At 51.3% G+C, this 6,000-nt stretch overlaps 1 long non-coding RNA gene across 3 annotated transcripts in view; it reads right to left on the bottom strand.

The window, feature by feature from the left end:
* Positions 1–2,185: 2,185 nt before the first annotated feature.
* The window catches only part of LOC144320873 (uncharacterized), an 83,649-nt gene continuing 79,834 nt past the window's right edge, over positions 2,186–6,000 (bottom strand). For all 3 annotated transcript variants that reach the window (XR_013386509.1, XR_013386512.1, XR_013386511.1), the window contains one exon: positions 2,186–4,629. This is a non-coding gene — a long non-coding RNA (uncharacterized LOC144320873). The remainder of the gene's footprint in view (positions 4,630–6,000) is intronic.

Genomic DNA, 6,000 nt, shown 5'->3' with positions numbered 1-6,000 from the left:
CTTAGCTTGATCTTGTTTCTCCTCCAGTCTGTCCAACACAGCAACTATCTATGCCACCCATCACTTAAAATACTTTGATGCTATGATAGCTAGTCCTCAAAGATGGCCATTGCATGAAATTACACCTCCTGGTAGTCTCACCTTGAATCTGGCTTTGCTCTGGGATTTTTGTTTTTGTTTTTATTTCTGTTTTTTTCCCGATGCAAACACACGAGGGGTTATTTACAAGCTCGAGCTTGGGTCCAAGTATACCTGACACAGCGGAGCAGGGACTTGGACCTGGGGTTTGTTTTTGACCAATGATTCTGTGTGGCTTCTGGAAGTGGCTCATAAAAGACTTTGCTGTTTTTGCCTGGGTCTCTAGGAATCCCCCCCCCCCTTTTTTTTGAATGCTCACTCTAGGAAACCAGCCACCATACTTGGAGATACTGAAGCCACATAAGAGGCCATGCATGGGCACGATGGTTGACAGCCCCAGCTCAGGTCCCAGCCAGCAGCACCTTAGGCATCCAGCCCAGGTGAGCCCTCAGGCGAGTGCAGCCCCATCCTCCCTATGACTGCAACATCTGCAAAGACCTCAAGCCCTCAAACAAGAACTGCCCAACTGGGCAGTCAATTTACAGAACCATGAGAGATAATAACACACGGGTCTTCATGCCATTAATCTCTGGGGTGGGTTGTGACCTAATGGTGCATCACTGAGATGAATGCTTTCCCATGTAAATCAGTTCAAACTGCATTTGTGAGCAAGAGGGTCCCCGGCCAGCAATGACTTGCCTGAAGGTGCTCAATGACCCCACATACCAGGATGCCTGGGAGAGGCAGTTCCAGGATTTGATCAATGGCTCAGCAAGGTCAAAGACCTAGACGTTTTCTGGTTTCCATTGTGCCATCCTCGGCATGGTGGCTTTGGGGTGTTAGGACTGTCACCGATTCTGGATGACCACCGTGCCATGCAGTCACAGGCAGGTAGGACGACAGAGGCAGGGCAAAAGTCCTCTTCTCTTGAGCTCGGAGGTTTTATCTGAAGACCTGATTTTTCCCAGTAACTTTCCAGCCTTCTTCACTCTATACTTTACTGGCCAGCACTGGCCATGTGCCCACCCCCATGACCAGTTACTAGGAAAAGGGGTTAGACTTAGCCAATCAATTATGATTCATCCTCTGGGTCTGTGGTCTGTCCTCATGGTGATCAAGGGGTCTTTGCCCACTGCCTGGATTAACTGGGGTTCTGTTTTCAGGAAAGGGGTGTGTGGGACTGGATGTGCCAACATGTGTGCCACACCAACAGATCAAGCCCTGTCCTTAGCCAGGCCTGTGTTCTGAGCACCATCCCCACTGGCCTCTGAGTGTCTTGGCACGTGTACCTAGGAGGTATACTCTGTCCCTGGAATGCTCTCTTCTCCAGCCAACATGTGAGATACGCATGCTTCAGATACCAGCTCAAAAACCACCTCCTCGGGGAGCTGCCCACTGAGCGATGTGCTGTCTCAGAACCCTGGATTTCTTGGTTTCATGGAATAAAACTGAGGTCTGTAAGTGTGCATGCATGGATTAAGGCCTGCCTTCTCCACCAAAGATGTGAACTGTGACAGTATCTTTGTCAGTAAAGTCACAAGTACCTAATAGATACTCCATCAATAACTAGTAACTCTCTGGATGGTGCGGTTTGCTCCCTGAAATTCCCCCCACCTCTGTAGGCTGGTGCTGTGAAAACACTGAAGGCATTTAAAAAAAATTATTCAGGACCTTAAATCCTGAAAAACTTCAATGGGGTGACCTTAAACTACTCCTATGGTACGTTTCATTTTGCTTAAACTGGAGTTTATTTTATGCTTGGTGAACTTTTTAACTTTCAGTTTAGGATGCTACAAATAAGCAAGTTATAAGGATATGGAAGCCTGCTCATCCTTCAAGTTTCAGATAACTATGTTACTCATTAAAAAAAAAAAAAAGTCCAAGGGCACCTGGGTGGCTTAGTGGTTGAGCATCTGCCTTTGGCTCAGGATGCAATCCTGGGGTCCTGGGATCAAGTCCCACATCGGGGTCCCCACAGGGGACCTCTCCCTCTGCCTATGTCTCTACCTCTCTCTGTCTCTCATAGATAAATAAATAAAATCTTTAAAAAAAAGTTCAGATTGACATGATTTAAGTGAATTCCCATAAAGAGGACAAAAGTGAGCTCTAGAAACAAATGCATTTTATTAATATCCCCACCCTGCAGTGCTCAGCGCTCAGAATTTATTACAAAGAAGGGGAGACATGGTTCTAAGTTATGGCTTGTGCTTATAGATGTCTCTCATGCATCTCCTGGCTGTGTGGCCTTGGGTGAGTTGCATAACATCTCTGTGCCCCCGTTTCCTCAGTTGTTAGAGAGGGATGCGCCGTTGTGAGAATTAGGCCAGCTGGCACACGCAGAGCGCTGACAGGAGTGGTCAGGCCCTGGCAGGTGCGGTCCCACCGTGGCTGGTATTCCACAGTGCAGCTGTAAGCACTCAGCATACAGTACTGCTCTTGCCAGACAACTCGGCCACTTGCAGCCAGAACCACATTTGAGGTTCAAGCTCAGTCATTTTCCAGAAGAAATGCCTGAGTGCCAGAAGGAGAGGGATAAGGTGACTGTGGAAAGCCTCCCAGCAGGGCCCCAGAACCCGGCTGTGAAAAAGGAGCCTCTCTGTGTTTGGTGATAGATATTTTGTTTCATCATGTTAACCTTGTGCTCTTGCCCAGTGGCCTCTCCTCTTAGGGACTGGACGGTCCTCCCTGAAGTCCTGCTGTTTACCCAGCGAGGCGCAGAGAAGCAGGCAGCTAGTCCCCCTTATGTGTCACTGTCCTTTGGGTGCCCTGTCACAGGTGGCGACTGTCCCCTGGTCCTCTGTGGGGGAGGAGCTGATGGCTGGGGCAGCTCTGGGGGATCCTGGGGCAGAGGCACCCCCAGGGCCAGAAGTCCCAGGTCCTTAGTAAATCTCTCTCTGTTCCTCATTCTGGGCGGAGTCGGAAGGTCCCTTCCAATGGCTGCATTGGTTTTCAGTGAGAATCTTCTTTCAATTGATGACCTGCAATATTGCTATCGTGGTAGACTCTCTGCAAAGGGCCCGAGGGCCCTATCTGGTCAGTACCTGGAATGTGGAGAAAACTCCTGGTGCCTGATGTGTCTTGGAGGTTCACTGAGGCATGTGGCGTCCAAGTGACCCCTGTGTGGCCAGGGAGTGTGCAGGTGATGGCACTAGACAGTGGCAGGGCTGGAGGCCGATGGGGGGCTCACTGGGGTGAGAGGCCTGGGACTCCTCCTGCCCATGACTGCGGCCCAGGGTGCTGCTCCTGCATCAGGCCGGACATGGGCCTGGCACCCGCTCCAGTGGCCCTCTGCCTGCCTTTCTGGGGTGGATGCTGCTCTGTTCTTCCAAAGGGAACAAAATGTAATCAAAGTAGACTTTGATTAGACAACAAAACAATACAGAATCTGATTTCCTTAGCACGTTAAAGATGAGGAGCTCCCCGGAGGTCGGAGGAGTCAGAGAGAGAAATGAATCGGGACCCCCAGGAAGAGTCAGCGTAAGAGAAAGGCCTGTTGGCGACCTGGGTTGGCCCATCCTGGGGCTGCATCCTGGCGCTGGGCTGGGCAGGGAGCTCCAAAACCAGGGGAGCCCCGGGGAGGCTTCAGCCACATGGCCATGCTGGACCTTGGGCCTTGAGAAGGGGACCTCCCGACACCCCAAGTCTGTGCATAGTGTCAGGGAGCAGGGGGCACAGGGTGGTTACATGATCGGAGCCAAGCCCCACATCTCCCTCTCTCACTGTGGGAACTAGGGTGACTTCCCAAACCCTGGTGCCTGGTTTCCCTGTCTGTCAGGGATGACACCACAGTCACCTCCTTGTGTGACTGTGGGGATAAAGGAGCTGCACACACCAAGTGTTCAGGACTGTGCCAGGCACCACCCTGACACCTGCTAGATGCTTACTGTGGTTTATGTCCAGGAAAACCCTGCTGTTTTAAAATGGAAGATTTCTCGAAAAAAAAAAAAATCTTACATTTTTCCCTTTTATTTTGCTTCGTGTTCTGTGTTATTTTCAAACCAAATCCCCCTGGTCGTCATTTCTGAGCAGCCAGCATGGTGCAGATTTGGTGCAGGTTTGGTGTAGGTTTGGTGCGGGGAGCTTTCGGGTCACTGATTCACGCAGCAACTCACAACCACCCCAGCGGGCACGGCGGGGATCAGTGCAGGGCCCAGCAGGGTTTCCCACAATGGAGAAGCAGAATTGTGAGCTTGCTCAGAGCAAACCTCCTGGAAGAGACGTGAGCTGGGCCACGTGAGGAGGCGGTGGACGAAGCGAGAGAGGCTCTCGGTAGAGGGGAGAGCGCGGGTGGGCCCTGTCCTCCGGTCACACGCTGTCAGCGGCGAGGAGCAGTCAGGCTGCTCACATCCCGCCAGGAGATCACGGTCACGGGTGCCCGCTCCCCGGGGTGACGTGGGTCAGTGGCGTGTTTTCATTCAGGAAGCAGCATTTGAGATTGAGCATTTCCATCCGTTTCTGAATGACTCACGCACAATCAAGGAGTGAGTGTGCTGGTCTGAGGAGCACCGGGGGTTGCACGAAGGGCTGAATCACTGGCTCGCACACCTGAAACTAATATGATGCTGGGTGTTAACTAACCAAAATTAGAATAAAAACTCAAAAACCCCCAACAAGCCCCATTAAGGGGCAACTGGAACCCCACCAGTTTGATACATTCGGGTGAAATGGGTACACACCCCTGCAGGTACACACATTCCTCCGTGCATGTGTGCGTGTGTACGGATGTGCTGCCACACACCGCAACAAATACCCGATTTAAAGAGGTTCTGCTCCACTAAATCCCACCCCAATCCTGTCTTCTCCCTCCTTTTCTTGGATGACATTTCCTTGTTAGACAAAGATGCTGAAACAAAGTAACCTGCTAGGAAAGGACACTGAGGCTGGGGTTCCAGCTGTGATAAGAGCATGGCATTTTAAAAAACAACTGAAGTGGGATTCTTGTAGGAGGTAGGAGGGCGGCAGCGGTTCCACATCTGGAGCTGGGATGGAGACAGTGGGGAAGCCCACCTGGGGGGGGAGGTCCAACCTCCAGTCCTGGCTTTTAGGGTCTTGGCAGGTTTTTAAAAAAATCCCTCCGCTGCCTTCCTCTTCTTTTTTTTCCCCCCTCCTTGTCTATACCATGGGAATGGGAATGCCCTCTTGGATTATCAGAAGATAAAATGGTTTCAGATATATGCAGCACCTCGCATAGTAAGAGACAGTAATGATTGGAGGTGGTTGTCAATAGCAAAGTTCTGGTTTCACTGAGGACAGAAGGGCAGAAAGCTTTCCTCCGGTTGTGGGAGGATGTACTCAGAGCCAGTTCAGGGAGAGGCCAGGTGACCTGATGTGACCTCCAGCTAAGGTGCAATCAGACATGCATGCCAGTGACCTCATCTGGGTCATGTAGGATGAAGAAAGCATTCAACCATACTCTGAACAAAAATATGACCAGGACTCTGGGACACGCTTATGGTTTTATCTCGCCTCTTCCTCCCACATCATTGACTGGGGTTTCAAGGAAGGACTCAGACAATTAGCACAGTTCACACTGGCAGAGTGAACAAGTGTGACCCTTGGGCCACTGACCATGCTTTGGTGCGTGGTGCTCGCTCAATCAGTGCCCTCAGGTGAGTCATCCCGCCTTTCTTGACCTTTGCTCCTTACCTGATCCGTACACCAACAGGGTCTGACAGAGCACTTGCTAAGATTCCCTACTGCCCCCTCACCTTGGTGGCCATTGGCGAGGCCTTTGACTCTGTGGGTGAGCCTCGGAATTGGTTGACCTGAATTCAATCTACCTAGGAGGCAGGGTAGACTCAGCCACGTGTGAAATGGGCCAAAGGCAGTGTAAGAGCCCATCATGGGCTGTCATGTTGGCCCAATCTGTAGGTGCTCAGAGAGGAGCCCCAAGAAGTGGCAGGGGAACCAGGGCAATGCTCT

The sequence above is a fragment of the Canis aureus genome, chromosome 1, assembly GCF_053574225.1.
Source record: "Canis aureus isolate CA01 chromosome 1, VMU_Caureus_v.1.0, whole genome shotgun sequence".
NCBI classification, from domain to species: Eukaryota; Metazoa; Chordata; class Mammalia; order Carnivora; family Canidae; genus Canis; species Canis aureus.
This window is presented reverse-complemented; position numbering and strand designations above follow the sequence as displayed.